The sequence below is a fragment of the Typopeltis vanoorti genome, chromosome 12, assembly GCF_054136105.1.
Source record: "Typopeltis vanoorti isolate ZY-2024b chromosome 12, IOZ_Tvanoo_1.0, whole genome shotgun sequence".
Lineage (NCBI taxonomy): Eukaryota > Metazoa > Arthropoda > Arachnida > Uropygi > Thelyphonidae > Typopeltis > Typopeltis vanoorti.
This window is the reverse complement of record NC_143560.1, coordinates 76418509-76437159: the sequence shown is the minus strand read 5'-3', so window position 1 is coordinate 76437159 and position 18651 is coordinate 76418509. Positions and strand designations below refer to the sequence as shown.

The following is an 18651-nucleotide window of genomic DNA, read 5'->3' as shown; positions in this document are numbered from 1 at the left end:
AAGTGCTGAAACATATCCTATAAACCCTTCAAGCAACTCAAATGTTTCTCTTACATCCGCTATTTTTCTCCTCTCAACCAACTTCTGCAATCCACAAACGTTATGTATCCTAAGTTGAAGTATTCCACAGCCCATCACCATCTTGATCACTCACCTCTGGATCCTCTCTACCACACCTTCATTCCCCCAAGAGACCCAGTTGACCATACCTGAGCACAGTAATTCAGGTGTGCCCATTAAGAGCCGAGACAAGGGTGCTCCTCTTTATAAAGAGGAACTTCCTTATCTCTGCTTGTTAGTGTGTTCTTCAATAACCAGATGTGGTTATCTGAGTAATGTATAGTGGTCGATCATGACATTTTAAATTGGAATGATAACTTTCTTATCTGTGCTTGTTAATGTGTTCTTCACTAGCCATGGAATTCCTGTGTGCTGTCCTGGCTACTTTAGCAATATACCCTCTAAACTTCAGCTATCTGCTATCTCCAAATCCCAAGCTTCATCAATTTCCCGGGGTACTGTTCCCTCAATGTGGAACACAGCTTATAATCTTTTTATACAACAATGCATAACACTACACTTTTCCGAATTAAATTGACATCCATTATAGTTTGCTCATACTGCCAGCCTATTTAAATCGCACTGCAGGTTCTCTACATCATCTTGATTAACTATGGCCGAGTGGATAGCGTATCCGCTCTCCAGCCGAAAGGCTGCGGGTTCGAATCCCGTTGTGTATGTTTGTGATTGTCTGTGGAAATACCACCGGTGGTCGGCGGTAGATGGCGTTGGTGTAGTTGCGGTCAGTTGGTGATTGAAGGTGGAGACAGAGTTGTAGAGCAGGTGTCCTCAGACTCCCTGGAGGTGTCAAATAATCATAATAATAATAATACTTTGCACATCCAAAAAAAAAAAAAATAACATCCTTCACGTTATTTCCTATATTATTTATATACAAATTAAACAGCAGTGATCAAAGTACAAAGCTCTGTGGCACATCACTAGTCAAGCTATTCGATGTACCCATTTTTCGATTTCTTAAGAAGCAGGAAAAAGAGAGAGAGAGGGAGAAAGAGCGTTAGAGCAATGATAGGTGGTTTCCTTTTAAGGATTTGTGAAATCGTTCATTTCTGTTACAGACCGCATTAGCATATGTTAGATATATTCGGAATTGATAAGGAGATGATAGTAAGAGAATATGAATATGATAGTTTTCATTCTAAGGAGAAAAGATTGTCAAAAAAAAAAATGTCGATTGCAGTCGATGGCCACATGAAAATTTTGTAAAAAGAGGTAACTACAGATATCGTCTACAGCCGATAGTAGATGGCATGAGTTGATGAAATCAAAGTGTTCCTTTTGCATTTTTAACAATTTCTTTTGTCAATTAAAAATATCGATTCTAATAAATGGACACGAAAATCATATGAAACCTCTTCTGATTGAAAATCGCGATACAAACCATAGACAAAAACCGTAGAAGCTAACTGTTGAATCCATGGAACGCAAAGTAATGTTTCTTAGACCACAGTCCGCATATCCTCCTGCATATTGTCATCCAAAGTGCTGGTGCCAAGTTAAGGTACCCATGATGTACAATTATCGATGACTTCGTTTACACTTTGCATCTGATAAAATCATTGAAATAAATGAAGGCTGGAAACAAAGTTTCCATATATGCCGTGGAGAGAGGAATCACCTACGTATCATGATAAAGCAGAGACAGGAAAGAGATGCGTGAATATATGAAGTATGCTACAAAGAACTATCCATTCTGGCTGTTCAGGTTTTCTGGTTTTAGACATCATCCTCTTCAGATTTTCTTCGCAGATGAGTGCTTCAGCAGGATAATATGCTCTCTGATATTGCCCAGATTATTCGAGAGCAGTTCGTTCGAAAACGACAGTGATTCCAACTATCAAGGCCGCTTTTACTGGATTTGATTTTACAGAAAATCAAAGGTTTCTGTGAATCCGATGTTTGAATTCTTCTCACAGAGCTATGGGGGATAATTTTGACAACATCGTATAGCATACATAACTGTGCAACGTTCAAAGGTTGTATAGAGCCCTTGGAGCCTGAGAGTAAGACGGGAACCTACGAACTATTAGAGAGATGGCACAATATTTTGACTGGACTTCGCTTACACACACACACACACACACACACACACACATGGATACATCGGTCATTGCAGTAAAGGTGGGTGAATAGAATTTTCAATCTACTTCCTTGGAAGAAAGATTTGTTTATTGGTTTGAATTTACTGCCGAAGCTACTAAGGCTACGAGGCTGGTATATTATATCTGTAAATAACCTGTGTTCTTCTGGCAGGTTTGTCTGTTTTGCGGACCCGAATTTCGGAGAAAACGTTTCCGGCACTGGTTAATTTACATTCATTTAAGGTTGTTTAAATGAATGTAAATAATTGATTAAGGTTGTTTTTCGCGTTCTAGACGTGATTCGATTCCTTGTAAGAGCGAAACGACATTAGAAAGAAGTATTTTTTTTTATTTAAAATTTATTCCTAAATCAACACCTTTTAGGAGTAACTATTTGTAACTATTAAGGTATAATAAACGTATTTTGAATACTATAATTACTGTTAGAAAAATTTGTTATTTACATATGAAAAAAAATAAACATTTGGGCTGCTTTTCAGCGCATTCTCTTTCAAACGTAACCTTTTTGACAGTCAAATTCGCATGCGTTGTTTGTGTATAAGCGCGTAAATAGAATGATAATTGTAGGAAATATGGGAAGGGGTTATTTTGATTTCGTTTGTGTCTAAGACTTGAACCATTATACACTCGAGTGTAAGTGATTAAAATTTATAAAACAGTGATTGCACTAACTGTTGTAAACATCACTTCAGATGCAGTGTACAACTTGCAATATATGTTAATTTATACACTTATTTTGGAACTTATGGTTTTGAATTTCCTCTTGTAGACAATATAATAATCTTAAATAGCTGTTTAAGTGATTTTCATGAATAAGGAATACTAGACAGGCCGTTCAAGTAACATTCTTTGTACTGCAGCAATTAATACGTGGTATTGTGCTACGAATTATGTGATTGAAGTAGTTATGTTGACACTCTGCATTATTATAATATTGTATACTCACCCCTCCAACGTAAGCGAGTAACCCACACTGGAATATATTATTATTATTATACTGTATATGGTTCCTCCATGGAGTCAAAAGACTCATCGCTGGAGACCCAACATTGACATACTAACCGTTATTCACACAATACCTGTCATACTTCCCCTTAAACTCATTCACAGAAGAAGCATTCACTACCACCTCTGGCAACGTATTCCACCCATTTACAACCCTTCAAGCAAAAAATCTAGTCCTAATACCCTTGTTAACCACACTCTTACACAATCTCCAGGGATGCCCCCCCCCTCGTTCTCTCCCTTCCTGCACTGGTCTTAAAATAGTTATCAGATATATAATACTGTATACTCACCCCTCCCATGTAAGCGAGTAACCCACACTGGAATACACCTAATTATATATATATATATATATGATCATAGGCTTTTACTTAGTGGTTATGATACATTTTAAAACATAGATTTAATGACTTAAAAACCGAGATAACTTATAAAAATTTTAATGAGAATAATACAACTAGTTTCGGCTTATAACAACCTTCCTCAGGTATTCATAAAGGAAAAGAATAGTAATAAACATTGAAGTATCTAAAAAAACTGGAAATTACAGGTAAAAATTGCCACACATAATTGATACACAAAAAACGTATTTTTTCAAGTTGTTCTAACAGGCGTGCCATTGTTTATTGCAAGTGTGTGCGCAGGCTCAATATTGAATAACTGCAGCATGGCTATCTGGGATGTTATAACTCAAATTGTTGTTTATGTGGACAGGGTTCAGCAGGATTTCCCTTGATTCTACAATTTTTCTTTCAAACTCATCATCACAGCGAAAAATATTTTCTGATCTATTTTTCAATGTTTCTTATGTTTTCTCTGCATAGGGGAAATAGCTGAATTAGAGATCTTGCAAATGAATGCTGTTGGCTACGTTCATTTTATTATGGAGTCATGAACTGAATGTGTTTGGAAGAGTTTTAAGGAATCAGTTGACTTGCTTTTTGAACAGGCAAAGGTTGTAGTTTGAGGGGCAGTACCAAAAATGAGAAGTAGATGGAATGAAAGAGGAGGAAGAGAAATAATAATTTATATTTTAACAACACATTTAACACAAATTCGAATTTAATATAAACTCCTGTAGATTTTGCCTGTTGTAAGATGAGCATCATTCAGGGAGAATACCCAAGATTGGTTACCACATGCAAAATATAAGATCCAAGAATGAGTTACATAGCATGAGTATACTTCTTGTCTTGGTCACAGCTAAGTGAAAAGGAGAAAGCACTATTAAAGTTCCATGGAACCAAGTATGGTTCTGTAATTCAAGATTTTTTTTTTTTTTAAAGAACAGTTTATGGCAATTACTTGTCAAAACTATGAGAAGGCATGCAGTCAGATTTATTAAGAATATGACAATGATGCATGGTTTCTCAAGTTTCAGGGAACATACAATCATATTTAAATTTCCTATAGTGCAAAATTTTGATATGATTCAAGTGAACTTGTGTCTGATGTTAAAAAGATTCCAATATCCTACCTTAAAGGTATTTCTGATCAAACAGCACAGATTCTTCACACATACAATCTATGCATTACTTTAAAACCAGCATAGAAGTTAGCCTCTATCCTACCATTTATTAAGAATAAATTAATACCTCTATCCTTACCTGGTGTTTATCAATTCCCCTGATCCTACTGACTTTATTATTTTTGCCAGAATCAGTAGGTTCTGGCTTTGCTTCTCATGCCATACACTAGACAGAGCGTTCACTGGAATCAAACCAAGAGTTTGCACTACAGTAGATCTAAATTTGATCATCTTTTCCTTGAAACTTGTGAAACCATGCATCCTCATCATCCAAATCAATCAATCAATATTTTTTGTAATTTTTTATTTATTTTTACATTGTCCAGAAACCTTGCTCTAGAGACCAAACATTAAACTTTTTTTCAGCTACTTAAGGCCTCCAATAAGTGGGGCAGTGAAATTCATCTTCTACCTAAAGACAATCGCAAACATACCTATTTCATGGTTTTGGGAAGTGATCACTGTTAACTTTTTTTTTTAATAGTTAACCTTGAATTACAGAATTATAGTTGGTTCCCCTGGAACTTTAATAGTACTTTCTCCTGCTCACTCAGCCATGACTGAGACAGAAGGAAACACACTCATGCTATGTAACTAATTTTTGGGTTTTATATTTTGATGTTATCCAGTTTGGCATTCTCCCTAAATGATATTCATGTTACAATGGGCAAAATATATAGGATCTTATATTAAATTTTAATTTCCTTTCCATGTGTTAAGATTTTTAATATATATATATATATATATATATATATATATATTTATATTTTTGTGTTTACCACCCACAAAAGGTTATTACTAAATCTATAGTACATTTGTACTGTGGATGGGCAAGGATTTCTTTTTTTCCATTTTTGTCAATTTTATATATTTTTTGTAATTTTTTATTTATTTTTACATTGTTCAGAAACCTTGCTCTAGAGACCAAACATGGAACTTTTTTTCAGCTACTTCAGGCCTTGAATAAGTGGGGCAGTGGTCTCACAGCGATCAGTGAAATTCGTCTTCCACCTAAAGATAATCACAAACATCCATGCTAACTACAGGATTCAAACCTGCAACCAAGTAAGAAATTGTGTCTACCACACATTTCTGTAAAACATTTATGAGGAAAAGAAGTTGATTCAGTAAGTTTGAGCTAGAAGCTAAATTGATGTTGACCAGCAGCTACTTTTATGATTTTGGAAGCAAGTGGTGGAGTGATGGTAACTGTACAGGAGAACAGTTTCTGTAAAGAGGCATAAGGCAGACACAGAATGTTTATGTGAATTTGTAAGATCAACAGTTAATTGGATTGCCTTCTTCTGAATAGTATTAAGCATGCTTAGGAAGGTTTTAGATGCACTACCACAATATGGAGCAATATTACAACATTGGGCACATTTGGGATTTTATGAGTAGTCTTGAGTGGATAAATATGCCAAGGTTTTTTGGAGACTGGAAAAGATATTGCTGAAATGCATTTATGCAAAGGATGGAAGCATAAGTCATCCCAAGAAGAAAAATCTGATCACGTTTGGATATCTGGGTATTACTAAAAACTAGGGAAAGTGATATGAGATCTTTTTTGCAAGAAATTAGAAGGGACTGAATTTTGGTAGCACTGATGTTTACAAGATTATCCTTGTAACATGTTTGCTCACTGCCTTAGAGATTAGTTATGGAAAATCTCAAGAGGCTTCTAATAATTGGGCATTACAGGATTTATCAGATGAAGAACAGAATGTACTGTTGTCAGCAAAGCTGTAAATAAGATTTGAAGCTAGTAAGAGCAGGTTATTTATGTATAGAAGGAAGAGAGTGGGTGAACATACAGAGCCCTGGGGTACTCTTGCATTGATGTGGAAATACAATGAGAGGAAACCATCTGCTGTGATGTGAGCATACAAAAAAAGAAAGCTGACAACACATAATGGGTTTATGGCAGGCTGTAGGATGGTGACTTTCTGAGAACTCTTCTTTGTTAGACCTGTTCATGCCCTAGAAAGGTCAAAAGTAACCATCTGAGATGGAAGTTTTTTTCACTTGGCTATGCTACCAATTATATTATTATTATTTAAATTAAGTGGATATTGAATCCAACATTATTTCAAAGCTGAATAGAGAAACTACAAGAGTTTCATGACGAATATAGAAACTATAAAAGTTTCGGCAGATCCAAGTAAGCAAACCTTTCATGACAGAGGCAACTCGTGGTAAAGGTGGAGTAAGATCTGATCACTTTCCTTAGTATTTCCCATAATGTAAAGCACATCTCCTTGTGGACATGTATGATGTTATACATTAAGAGGGGAGGAATCACTACCCAGCCTGGGTATTTACATCTGGGTCTACCTATCCACTGATGAGACCTCAACAAATGTCGAAACTGGTCTGGGTAGTGATCCCCCCTCCCTATAATGTATAGCATCATACATATCCACAAGGAGATGTGCTTTACATTATGGGAAATACTAAGGAAAGTGATCACAGCTTACTTCACCTTTACTACGAGTTCCCCTGTCATAAAGGGTTTGCTTGTGCTTGGATCTGCCGAAATTTTTATAGTTTCTATATTCGCCATGAAACTCTTGTAGTTTCTCTATTCAGCTTTGAAATAATGTTGGATTCAATATCCAACTTTAGGCTTTGAAATAATGTTGGATTCAATATCCACTTAATTTAAATAATTTTGTATCATCAAAGTGAAGCCTTTTGGCTCTTTATTTCAGTATATTATTATTATTCTTACGTGACACTTCCAGAGTCCAAGGATTCATCGAGGGAGAGTACTTCTCTACAATTTTCTGTTTCCACCACTCAATCATCTATACCAATGCCATCTACTACCCATCACCACCACTAGTATTTTCACTGACAATCGCAAACATCCATGCCCACGGCAGGATTTGAACCTGCAACCTTTTGGCTGGAGAGCGGATACTCTAACCCTATGCCCACGGGCACCAATGCGCTTGTTGACCAATTTGTGTGTGCCCGCCACTGTTCAACCATGTTCCGTATAGTTTGAAATAATCACGCAACAATTCATGGCATGCTATATGACGCATGCGTTAATGACACATGACGAGTATTAAACGCATACAATGTAAAGTAGACTCGCATTCGAAGTTGTTCATTCCAGTTTAAGAACTGGAATATCATCATATTCTCCTAATTATGAAGCACTGGCCAATGACATGCAATGCCAAAGCTCACACTAACTTACACACATATATTTAAATTTTTATCTAATGTAAACTTTTAAGTAATAAAACATTTGATTATAATGTAAACTTTGTATGTATTCATTTAACAAAAGAATTCAAAAAATTTGATTGAAAAAATAGATGGTGCCCATCGCCCTACCGGTATTTTAGAATGTGCTCTAGGAAACAAAAAGGTTGGGAATCCCTGCTCTAACCACTCGGCCAACCAGGCTCGATGGAGGGTACCTACTCTACAACTCTCCATTTCCATCACTCAATCCAACAACTACAGCAAGCCACATCATCTACCCCAATGCCATCTATTGCCCATCACCACCACTTGTATTTTCACAGACAATCACAAACATCCATGCCCACGGTGGGGTTCGGACCCACAGCCTTTTGGCTGGAAATCGGATACGCTTACTACTCGGCCAACCAGGCTGGCATATATTTGGTTTAATCCTTTATCCAGGTGTAAGCAAACAAAGTTTGGGCCTGAAGTATTTTCAGGACTGGGACAACTCATGACAAAGGTGGTATAATTTCTTATCACTTGTCTTAGTATCCCATAATGCAAAGCACATCTCCTTGCAGACATGTATAATGCTATGCATTAAGGGAAGGGGCACTACCCAGACTGGTTTTGACCTTTATTGAGGTCTCATCAGTGGGAGCCAGACTCAGAGGTGGGGATACTAAGGTGGAAGTAATGGAAAAGTCATATTTCCATATACAAGTTGCCAAAAGGTGTCACACCTTATTATTAAAATTCTCTGGATTAGAGATAGTTGATGGAAGTTTTTTCACTTGGCTATGCTACCAATTATATATTTGGTTTTATCCTTTATCCAAGTGTAAGCAAACAAAGTTTGTGCCTGAAGTATTTTCAGGACTGGGGCAACTCATGGCAAAGGTGGTATAACTTCTCATCACTTGCCTTAGTATCCCATAATGCAAAGCACATCTCCTTGCAGACATGTATAATGCTATGCATTAACCTCCCTACGGGCTAATGTGGATGAAATAGTGGCACCAAATTGCACTTCTTATCCATGTTATTCAATGGGTTTTAGAGCTTCATATCCAGATTTATCTCGATGTCTATAGATGTCGTGGCTGGTTGGGGGATTAAGGGAGGGGTCACTACCCAGACTGGTTTCGACCTTTATTGAGGTCTCATCAGTGGGAGCCAGATCCAGAGGTGGTGATACTAAGGTGGAAGTAATGGAGAAGAGACCCTTCCCTTAATGTATAGCATTATACATGTCTGCAAGGAGATGTACTTTGCATTATGGGATACTAAGGCAAGTGATGAGAAGTATACCACCTTTGCCACGAGTTGCCCCCAGTCCTAGTGGTGGTGGTTGTGGGCAGTAGATGGTGTTGATGTAGGTGATTGGTAGTAGAGATTCTTTGTAGTAGTGGAGACGGAGAGTTGTACAGTAGGTGTCTTCCCACGATGAGTCTTTGGACTCCTTGGAGGTGTCATGAATAATAATAATAAAATACTTCAGGGGCAAACTTTGTTTGCTTACACTTGGATAAACGATTAAATCAAATATATAACCGTATGAGGCTCTTCAAATATTTCCATGTCTTGTGTACAAAGGTGGGTTGTGAAGGCCAGAAGATCAGCTGTTGATTGAGAGCAGCAGTATCTATTTTGTTGGTCACTAATTACCTAGTTAGGCCTCCATGTAGTGAAGTTGGCTAATGATGACATTCTCTGTGTTTTTTGAGATTGAACTTGAGAGCAATTGCACAGTCGTTTGTTGACTGCCTTTTATTACCTATTACATACCATTTTGGAATGGGCTGAATGGAAGTTTGTTTCCATGATGTAAGTTAAATTTTGGTTGATAAGAAAGATTGAAGAGGCAATATATGAATAGGTGTTAATTCTGCAGCCTAAGTTTTTAGCACAATGGAGGGGGGGGGATAGTGTGGACCAGGGGTCACCAAACTTCTTTGACCGTCGACCCCTTCAAGAGTTTCTTGACTTTTTATCGACCCCCTCTATTTTACTATTACGTAATTTTAATATTACCTAATATGTATGTTGATGAATTTTAGAACATTAACGCTCACTTGTATGTCGATGCGCAAAAATGAGACTGGGTTCGAATACGTGTAAGTATAAGTAAATAAGCAACCACGCACATGTTGCAATCTCGCTCCTGCCGTGCCGGCCGGGCGGGAAACACAAACATCCGTTTATTGGTAAATACGTCATTTTGGCCTACTTGATTGGCTTCCGTAACTATTTTCATGACCTTGCTCCATCTTACAGGTCCTATTCATGTCACTGTTCCCACGATTCACTCTTAATTGTGTTGTCATTCAGGATGGAGGTAATCCAAATTAACCGAATTAAATATTACCCGTACAGTGATGTCTTATATTTTTCTATTGACCCCCATTCGACCCCTGAGCCCAAATCAACCCCTAACAATGTTATATCGACCCCTGGGGGTCGATATTGACCACTGGTGTGGACTGTATGAAGTTTTGGTGTTCAAGATTTTTCTAATTTTAGTAGTAGCATGAGTGACCAGTACTTGGTAAAGTATGTGTGTGGGGATGCTTTGCCTTGTTTATTATTAAAAGAACACGTAAGACCACAGTAATAACTTTTAATTAATAAATGTACAGATATTTCATACTAAAACTAATAGTACATCTTCAGTGTCACACAAACAGTTATAGGAATGGAATACAAGTAACAAACATTCGGTGGATCAACTATTAAAATACAATTGTTGCCGCGCGCTAGGAAATGATAAAACAATAATTAATCTTTAAGATAATTTTTTTTTTTTATTGATTACATAAAATAAAAATCTTCCAGATCTTCGAGAGAGAGAGAGACAATTATTTCGATTTAAATTTGGTCATTGTAAAATAGCTTCACAGCTTTCTTTAAAAAGGCATTCATATGAACGAAGCTATTTTACACCGACTGAATTTAAATCGAAATGATTGTCTCGCTCTCTCGAAGATCTGGGAGACTTTTATTTTATGTAATCAATAAAAAAAAACAATTATCTTAAAGATTAATTATTATTTTTTATCATTTCCTAGCACGCGGCAACAATTGTATTTTAATAGGTGATCCACCGAATGTTCGTTACTTGTATTCCATTCCCATAACTGTTTGTGTGACACTGAAGATGTACTATTAGTTTTAGTATGAAATATCTGTACATTTATTAATTAAAAATTATTACTGTGGTCTTATGTGTTCTTTTAATAATTATACTATGCCACAGGTACCTCTAAAAATAAAAATTTGCCTTGGTTATCTTTAGCAATGTCAGTAAAGCAGCTTTATCTTTTGGTGATGTTACAATAGGACTATCTAGATGAGAGCAGTGGAACATCGATGGAACAACAGTTATTCCTGGTGCTTTGGTAAAGGATTAGAAGACATGATTGCCACCTAAACATGCACAATTTGCAGCATTTGACCCTTTTTTCAGAACTTGGTTGAGAGCAGCAGTTTTTTTTTTGCATCTTTTGCAAATTGCAGTATAGGCTTAATGCAATGCTGTAGTTTGGTCTCAAGCAGTGCCATTTTTTGTCTCCCATTTAGGCTGCCTTTTGTGAGAACCATGGCTTTGATGGCAGTTAGGAATTTTTGGTGGAATGGAAATTGAATACCTTATTAAAATTTATTTCTCTTGTTTGGTTTGAGCAGATGTATAGATCAGAGGACCAGGAAAAGGAATAGAAATAATCTAATTTGGCACCCTTGTAATGTCAGGGAATATGAGGCTTTGAATAGCTGGATCAAGGTTGTTCCATAGTGAAGGAAATTTGTATGAGGTCGTGATCCAAGTAATCATGAACATTGATCTTTAAAGTGTATTTGGATGGAGACCTTTTTAAGAAGAGGTTGAGATTGTGAAGGTTATCTGGTATTCTAGTAGGTTGGTGGATTATATTAGGTCATATGCTGCTTTGTGTTAGGCCATTGCTAATGGCAGGTAACATCCCTGCCCACTCAGTGGTTTTAGAGAAAGGAAGCAAGTTTTTTGTGGATGTTAAAGTCCTGAAACAAATGGACTCACTATTTGCAGCAGAAAATCTATTGCAAGAAATCAAGCTTTAGAAATAAGTATTGAAAGGGGTCAGTGTGTGTGGAGAGTGATAGATAATACAACGTTTAGTAAAGCAACCTTTGTTGCCATTAAAGCCATGAATCTTGGTAGTATGTGGAAGCTGATTTATATTTTTGTGCAAAAATTATTCTTTGGGGTGGGGTGGAATTTATTATTTAATTTTATTTTTTGGTTTGATTTTTGTTAGTTTTTTCCCTTTATCAGGGGTGAATGCTGGTCTTGAAATTTACGCTTGCTCTTCTTATCATTCAGGAAGTGAGAGGTGTGATTGAAGTCTGATTAGCAGAATAATGAATTACTGACCATTTAAAACTATATATTTAGAAATGTATGTACATTTAATCATACAAATACAACATTTGTGTTACAACTAATATTCTATCTTTTTCAATTTAGCTACTCGAATACAAATTCTACCCTACGGTTCTTCTTTATGAACTGGTCAATAACATCGTCATAAAAAGTTGGTTGTAACTTAATTTTCCCAAGCAACACGTGCACTTGTAAAGGCTGGCTGAAACTCACTGGCTAGAGCTACTTTGACTGTGTATGGCCTGTGTTTAAGATGACGTGAAGGAAGCGGAAATGGCTATGCACACGCATGAAATCACAGTGCTGCTGCGAGGACCTGGAAGCTCCCACAACCGCGTAAGCTAAGGTAGTTTTGACTAGACGAGCAAGCATCAGCCTTCGACACACAACGCAAAGCTCAATTATTGCCACGCAAGCTTCAGACATCTTCTGTCTACAAAAAATAAAAGCCAAAATGGAATGCTTATAAATGCATGCATTTATTAACAAATATTACTTTTTTCTCAAGTAATGAGCTTGCGCAGCAAGCATAACAAGCATGGAGAATTCGCCCCTGCCCTTCATGCATTCTACCATTTTTGGAGCAGGATTTTTTTGCTGATTAGTTAGGAGGCACATACTATCCTGTGGCTATCCTGCAGAACTGTTGCTGATATACCTTAGAATGGAAAATGAACTGGATCTAGCCATTGTATTTGTCACATTCATGAAGAGATTCACTCCCACTGCATGCAAGAAGTGTAGTGATAGAACAGAAACCAGCACCTGTGCTTTGAGGACTAACTGTGGTAACTGGTTACCAAGCTGGTGATAAAGAGTGTCACTATCAATTTGGGCAAAAGTCCTTTTTGTTAGGGAAAACAGTTCAGACTATATCCCCCTTTCCCCATACACATCACTGGTACATGTGTATAGTATTATGATAATTATAAAATTATTGGTATTAATGAAATGTGGTGGAATGAGAATGCTGTACTGACAGTTATTGATCTTCCTCTGGATCTTTTTTCATATTATCTTGGAATCAAACTCTTGTTTTGCAAACTTTTCCTTTCCTGTTCTATTTTAAGTGATTGCCACCTTATATTAGCTCTGTTCATTTGACCTTCAAAACATCATGCCCAGCCACTGTAAAACATTTATACCCCTATCTTTTTACATTTCTGGTTGAATATCATCGATGCTTCTACCTTTCCAATGTCAGTTGACTTTTCCATCTCAATTATTGATATGTACTCCTGATTGCATTCTGCCACTGCTTGTTTCATTTCATAGTGTTTCAAATTCCAGATATGAAGAATATTTTTACCATCAGTTTTTATATCATCTTTATCATCTTTGATTCCTTTTACATCCCTCTTTCCTCTATTTCTAAGCTTTGCAATAGGCCACAGAACATTATTAATATCAAACCTCCTTTGGGTCAAAAGATCATTTGACTGTGTCTTGAAGTCATTCACAGTTTCTGCACTCACCACATTCTCTGGCAATTCATTCTACTCACCAGCCACTCTCTATGCAAAGAATCTATTTTTCTCTCCTTTCAGGGATGGCCTTTTGTCTCCCTCTGCACAATGGAAAATTTCCTGTGCATTAAATACATGTATTTTACCATTTTAATGATATTTCACTTCTGTATTCTTACCAAAGTTTTCCCATAACTTTTGTTTGACTGCTTTTAGACACAGCTCAGGTTTCTTAATTTTTTCCCCCCTATATTCTCTGTGAGCATCTGCTAAATTACTTACTAAGTTGATATGTTTTCTTCTTTTCCAGTCTGTTTCTTGATTTTCATGAGTCCACCATGAAGTTCAGATTTTTCTGTTCTTGCTAACTCTTCAAACTCTTTCAATTTTCCTTGAATAATAATAATAATTATTATTATTTCATGACACTTCCAATAAATAATATTTAAGTGTACCCTTCACCTCTGAAAGCTTGCTTGATTTTGACTCTTTTTAAAACTTTTTTGCATATTTTTCTTTTCAATATGATATGCATTTTTATCTTGCTCAAAACTACATGGTGAGTTCTTCCTATTTCAATCTCCTGTATACTCTTGTATCCCGAATCAGGAGAAGAAATCATTATCAGTGACAGCATATTCAATAATACTTTTATTTTTTGTGTGTTTTCTCCATGTGAATATGCACACATCTCTATGTTGGAACATGCCATTAGTGCCAGCCCATGTCCTGAACAGAAATTTAGTAGGTGACTGCCATTATTATAGTTCCCCCCCCCCTCCTCTTTTTTTTTTTTTTTTATTGGGAAATGAATCCCAGACATGGGATTCATTTCCTATTCCACTGTTTAAATCTTCAACAAGAGACAAGCTTTCCTTTTTCTGCATACTGCCTTCTCTAGTGATGACTCAAAATTTTCTCCATATCTTCCTTAGTAGAACTTTCTGTGAGATCATAAGCATAAATAAGTTTCATTGTCCAGTTCCCCATTTTCAAATGTGCCTGCTTCACTTCTAAGCTTTAAAATATGTCCACATCCATTTTTAAGCTTTGCAATACTCTCCAGAACATTATTATTAAAGATCAGACCTCCATAGAGTCAAAAGACACTGTAGGAGATCGTACTCTCTTTCTCTCATGCACACACAAAACATTGCACCATGTCTTAAACCCATGCACAATTTCCACACTCACCATGCTCTCAGGCAATGAATTTTACTTAACAGCCACTCTCCATGCAAAGCACCTGCTTCTCACTCTCTTGCTCACATCTGCTTATATAACTTACTTCCAGGGATGGCCTCTCTTTCTACCCTTATCTCCCTCTATGGAAAATCTTCACATTTCCTTCACCAAAAGGTACCTTTGTACCTGGTGTTGAATGCCACATCTATTACGAATTATTTAGCAGAATTTTAACTGTTTAAACTTCTTGTTATAGTAGCACCAATTATGTTGAATTAGATTTATCCCAGTTCAACTTCTTTTATATTGATATGTCTTATATTGATGATAGCTGTCATTGAGTATGATGATTTTGCTCTAGGTTTTAATATGTGAAGAGCCATGATTAGCAAATGTTTAGGCAGATTTTTTTGAAGCAAATAAGAGGATGGTGATTATGAAAACATAGTTTGGAATGTAGAGATATTATTATTATCTGAGACCTCCAGGGAGTCAAGGGCTCATTGAGGTGACTATAAATCACCCAAACCAGCTGTCATACCTTCCCTTAAATTCATGCACACTAGACGCACTGATACCCCCTAAAGGCAAACTATTCCACTCACTCAGTGCTCTGTGAGAGAAAAACCCAGCTCTTACTCCTTTCTTGAGTATGAACAAACTCAACTTCCATGGATGCCCCTGTGTTCTCTCCCCACCTTCCATATAATGAAAAATTTTATCGGACAATATTCTGTAACATCCATTCAAAAGTTTATGGATCTCTATGATATCACCCCTCTTTCTCCTGTTAACCTAATAAGATCCAGGTGTGGTCTTATCAAAGCCTTATAAAGAGGCATAATGACTTCCTTATCCTTAGATGTCAAGGTTCGCTTCAATTCGCATCGCAGTTATCCTCTGAGTTGTATTTGCAACTTTTGCTATGTGACATTTTAACTTCAAATTCCTATCCACTAATATGCCAAGATCCCTTGCTTCCTCAATTTCTTGCAGCATAACTCTGCTAATATAATATGCCACTGGAAATCTCATTGCACCAAAGTGCATAAACTGACAGCCATTTTCATTTGCCTGAATTTCCAGGCAATTCAAATAATTTTGTAAGTGCTGAATATCAGTAGAAGGGTGGTGCATAAAATATGAGCAAATTGCTAAAACATGACCTTCCTTTAATAAACTCATGCTGCTCTTTGCAGAGTATAGCTTGTTTATCTACCCATTTCTGTATGTGAATTCTTACCAACTTCTCTAAAATATATATCGATACAAATTAGGTCAGTAGTTAGGCACATCAGTTTATGCACCACCCTTCTACAATGGGACTATCATATATTCTTTCCATTCCTGTTGTATCATTCCTGAGTTGAGACTCAAGTTTACAAACATGTGAAAGGCCTAGCCAGTTCAGCTGAACATTCCTTTAGCAAACGGGCTGATATTCCATCTGTTCCATCATCTAAGAATAGTTATTTTAGATTAGAGTAAGGAAAATTTCTCAAGTTTCTCAGGAGGGACAACTTCTTCAGTCAGTATGCTACACAAGATACACATTGAGAATTCTGCATTTGATCATTGCATCAAAGGATATTATTGTGAATAAACTGTCGGTTATGTTTCCACTTGATGAAAGTGATGATAATAGTATTAGGATGACTGTCATCACTTAGTGATCAAGCCATCTGTGACAATGAGGTAATCAATCACCTGCCTAGTGCTTATAAGTGTGAAGAAATGCTATAGGTGGAGCTGCATAATAGGTGATCATGGAACAGGAGATAGGGAGAATTAGATAACAAGATCAGTGCTGCTTGGCAACTCATCAAGGAATATTAAAGCAATCCATGAATGCATCCAAAGGTTAAGATGTTCAATAGGAGTAAAATGGATGAATGGTGATATGAAGCAAGCAATTATGGAGAAGGAAAAACGTGAGAAGCAGCAATCAGTTATATGAGGAGTACAAAGAGTGAACTAGAATGATGACATGGTTAGCAAGAAAAGCAGAAATGCATTATGAGTGGTGCATAACCAGTCAAGCAAAGAAAAATTATTTTCTTATGTGGCCAGTAGAAAAAAGAATGATTCTAGGAGGATATTAGTAGATGGAATAGAGGGATAACCATTGTGAGGGTTATCTGTCCAACATTTTTATTAAGTAATATTATCATCCTATAATCATTCTTTTTGCTAATGGTCACATACTAAAAAGAATTTTTCTTGCATTCACCATCAGATTTATCAAGAAATGTCTTAATGAATTATGCATTAAATACTTCAGCTATGTAATGTGTCATTCATTAAAGTACTATATTTCTTGACAAATTTGATACCAAATGCAGAAACAATCATTGAGTTTCAGATGGCATATAATGAAAATCATATTTGACAGTGCTGTCCACAGGACATAAGTGTGAGCAAAGGAGTTAAGAGTGGGTTCTTTCATGGTGAGTGGAATGCATTGCCTGAGTGTGGTGTAATTGTAAACACATTGAATGAGTTTAAGCATAGTTTGAGGAGCTTTGTGTGTGATAGTTTGTACTTCCCACAGTGAGTCTGACTCTGTGGAGGTCCTGATGTTAATAATAACCTGTTATACGTATATATAATTATTAACATCCACATTGTATTTGGTATCGATAAATGTATGTTAATATGTTGTTCATAAGATCAAATGACTTCAGAAATATCAGGTATTTGGTAGCACTGAGAAGTGAAAAAAAAGATCACAGGAAAGGTAAGAAATAGAAACATATGACTGATTTAGAGAAAAAGAAAAAAGTTTTATGGTGATTTTGTGGTAAGAGGAATACTTAATGAGAGCAGTTAGTACAAATCCTGTTTTCCTAGTGTGAAAAGTAGTATTAGGGATGCTGCAGAATACAGAGAAAGAATTGAAATTTTTTTTGGTGACATTAATGACCTGAAAGGGAGAAAATATTGTATGAGAGAAGATATAAAAGAGCTATTAGAAGTGAAAAAGAAGAGTGGGAAAGTAATGTTTGTGAATGTCCTGCTATGCTATAATAGAGGTAAGTAGGTGATATAGAAGGAATGGTGTGCACTTTATAGGCTTATGGATCAAATTTTACAAATGGAAGGACTTAGATAATGCTGATAGATTGTACTTAAATGGATTTTTAGCTACGTATCTCAAGAGTGGAAGTGCAAAGTCAGGGTAACTAAAGCTATTAAGTGGATGCTGGCAAGTGTGTGTGTGTGTGTGTGTGTGTGTGTGGGCAGGCAGGCACCTTTGAGTCAAGTAAGTTAGAATCTATTCTCTCAAGTGACAAAATTGGATTGGATATTGTTGATGGTATACTAATGCTAGATATATCAGTAATAAGAAGAGTTTTTTTTTCCATTGGTTGATGCAACTTTGTTAGTAATAGGGATTAGTGAGACTTGGCCGACATCAGATGATGTTCTTAGGGATAAAACATGGGGAGTAGAGTATTTTCTGAGATAGAGTGAATGGAATGAAGGGAAGAGGTGCTGGTGATGATAGCAGATGAATTGTGGCCACAAAGATGAGGAGATTAGGAAGACCGGAGATGGAGGGGGCTGGGAATGTGGTTGGCAGTTCATTTGAGACAATATGGTGTGAGATAGAGATCATAGGACAAAACAGGCAGTTGGTTGCTTCTGTGGGCCAGGGAG

The 18651-nt window shown here is 36.6% G+C and overlaps 1 protein-coding gene across 1 annotated transcript in view; it reads left to right on the top strand.

Annotated features, from left to right (window-relative positions):
* The first annotated feature begins 2727 nt into the window (after nt 1-2727).
* Nucleotides 2728-18651, top strand: part of LOC150100901 (F-box/LRR-repeat protein 8-like) — a 50234-nt gene continuing 34310 nt past the window's right edge. The window contains exon 1 of the mRNA XM_090401931.1: nt 2728-2816. The gene's annotated coding sequence lies outside the window, so the exon portion shown is untranslated. The remainder of the gene's footprint in view (nt 2817-18651) is intronic.